Raw genomic sequence first — 3,001 nt, 5'->3', positions numbered from 1 at the left:
GATACCCAAGAATGGAAGGAAAGAAGTAAAATTATGTTTATTTTCAGTTGGCCTGGTCTTGAATAGAGAAACTTTTACAGAATGTACGAAAGTAGTAGCACTAATAAGTTTAGTAAGGTTGCAGGATCAGTATGCAAAGAACATCTGCATTTATATACACTAGTCATGAACATTAAAGCTAGAGTAACCAAGATAGTGTGGTAATGACATAAAAATAGATATATAGATCAAAGACATAGAATAAGAAGTTAAGAGATAAACTTATACACTTATGGTGAATTGATTTCTGACAAGGCTGTCCAACCAGTTCAACAGAGAAAGAAAACTTTCAACAAATTGTGCTGGTACAACTGGATATCCCCATGCAAAAGATGAAACTGGACTCCTACCTCAAATCATATATAAAAATGAACTCAAAAATGGACCAGAGAGCTAAATGTTAGGGATAAAACTGTAAAAACTTTTAGAAGAAAATATAAGAGTAAATCTTTGTGACCTTGGATTAGGTAATACTTTCTTGGATACGATACCAAAAGTAAAGGAGAAAAAAAAAAGGATAAATTGAATTTCATCAAAATTTAAAACTTTTGCCCTTCAAAGGACATTATCAAGAAAGTGTAAAGATGGCACACAGAATCACTAGAAATATTTATAAATAGAAAGTACTTTTGGGGCGCCTGGGTGGCTCAGTCAGTTCAACATCCGACTTCAGCTCAGATCATGATCTCACAGTTCGTGAGTTCAAGCCCCATGTCCGGCTCTGTGCTGACAGCTCAGAGCCTGGAGCCTGCTTCGGATTATGTGTCTCCCTCTCTCTCTGATCCTCCCCCACTCATGCTCTGTCTCTGTGTCTCAAAAATAAATAAACGTTAAAATTTTTTTAATTAAAAAATAGTACTTTTACAACTCAAAAATGGGCAAATACCCCGACTTAAAGATTAGCAATTCTGTGACCATTTTGCAATGTATACAAATATTGAATCATGTTGTACATCTGAAACTAGGATAATGTTATATGTCAATTATACCTTAATTTCAAAAATGGGCAAAGAATCTGAATAAACATTTCTCCAAAGAAGATATAAAAATGGCCAATGAAAAATATTCCAGATGTCACTTGTAATTTAATAGGTGCAAATCAAAAATAATGATGAGATACCTCATCATACCCACTAGGACAGCTATAATCAAAAAGACAAAGAATAACAAGTAATGGCAACAATATAGGGAAATTAGAAACCTCATATATTGCTGATGGGCATGCAAAACAGTACAAACTCTCTGGAAAACAATCTGGCAATTCCTCAAAAAGTTGAAAAGAGACATACTATAAAACACAGCAGTTGGACTCCTAGATGTATACCCCAAGAAAACTGAAAACATATTCACAAAAAAACATGTACTCAAATGTTCATAGAATTATTCATAATAGCCTAAAAGTGGAAGCAATTCAAATGTCCATCAGTAGATGAAATGGATAAACAAAAATTGGAATATCCATCTATACAATGAAATATCATTCAGCTGTAAAAAAGAATGAAATGCTGGGGCACCTGGGTGGCTCAGTTGGTTAAGCCTCTGATTTCGGCTCAGGTCATGATCTCAAGTCTGTGACCTCAAGCCCCTTGTTGGGCTCTGCGCTGACAGCTTGGAGCCTGAAGCCTGCTTCAGATTCTTTGTCTCCCACTCTCTCTGCCCCTTCCCCACTCGCACTCTGTCTTTGTCTCTCTCAAAAAATAAATAAACATTAAAAAAAAGGAATGAAATACTGATACATGCTGCAGCATGGATGAACCTTGAAAACATGGTGAAAGGAACTGATCACAAAAGATCCCATTTTAGGATTTCATTTATATGAAATGTCTAGAATATGTAAATCCATAGTGACAGAAAGTAGATTTGTGGTTGCCAGTGCTGGGGGGACTGTAAAATGCAGTATGAATACTGCTCCTATGGAGGGTTATTTTTTTTTCTTGGAGTGATGAAAACATTCCAAATTAAACAATGGCACTAGATGACTATGCTAAGTATATTAAAATCCACTGAGTTCTGTTTTAAAGGATTGAACTTTATAGTATATAAATTTATCTTAATAAAGTTGTTTATAAAAAAACATAACATCTTACACAGAAAACTATAATGCACTATTGAGAGAAATTAGAAAAGATGTACATACATGGGGAAATATTACATATTCATGGATTGGAAAATTGCATATTAAATGTGAGTAAATTCTCCTGAAATGTGTCTCTTGATTCAGCGCAATCCCAACCAATTACAAGTTTATTCTAAAATTTATGTAGAAATGCAAAAGGCCAAGAAGAATAAGACATTCTTGAGGTAGAACACACAGTCATGTTTTACCAAACATGAAGATTATTATAAAACCATATTAATTAAGATATTCTTGCATTAACACTTAGACAAATAGACCTGCCACTGTTGTAGGGGTTCCAGCCAACCATAGGACCCAATATTGCCTCCACGGAAATTAAGTGGAGGGGACAACAGCAACCACAGATGCCAAATGACACCTGAGAAAGGACACTTTTGGATCACACATCAAGACCTCTAAACCCCTGCCAGCAAGCTGTAATTGGTTCCCCAGAGATTTCATTACCCTTACAAAAACATGATCTCTTATTTTATACTGACTGTTAAAACTTTTGAACCCCAATTATCACATTAGGGCAGATTTTATAGGGATTCCTCAGAAGCACTTACAAAGGGAAAACTTTGGGAGAGTCGAGTGAGGTCTAGCAGCTGGGAATGCAGTGTGTGTTAGCATAGTGTCTGGTTAGTGCAAGCATCTATCTCCCTGAAGGTCTAGCCTTCTAACCTAATTTAAGCAGCAATGAGCTACACCTCTGGGGATGCTTCATTCCCTTCAGCTATACATTCGCAAATTGTTGAAAACACTTGCAGTTCCAATACACAGGAGAAAATACTCCATTCTTGGCCCAGGATCAGCCCTTATATTTTATGTATCCTGAATGAATAT

Source organism: Panthera tigris, chromosome B2 (genome assembly GCF_018350195.1).
Source record: "Panthera tigris isolate Pti1 chromosome B2, P.tigris_Pti1_mat1.1, whole genome shotgun sequence".
Taxonomy (NCBI): domain Eukaryota; kingdom Metazoa; phylum Chordata; class Mammalia; order Carnivora; family Felidae; genus Panthera; species Panthera tigris.
The sequence above is the reverse complement of the archived record's forward strand: the minus strand, read 5'-3'. Positions refer to the sequence as shown.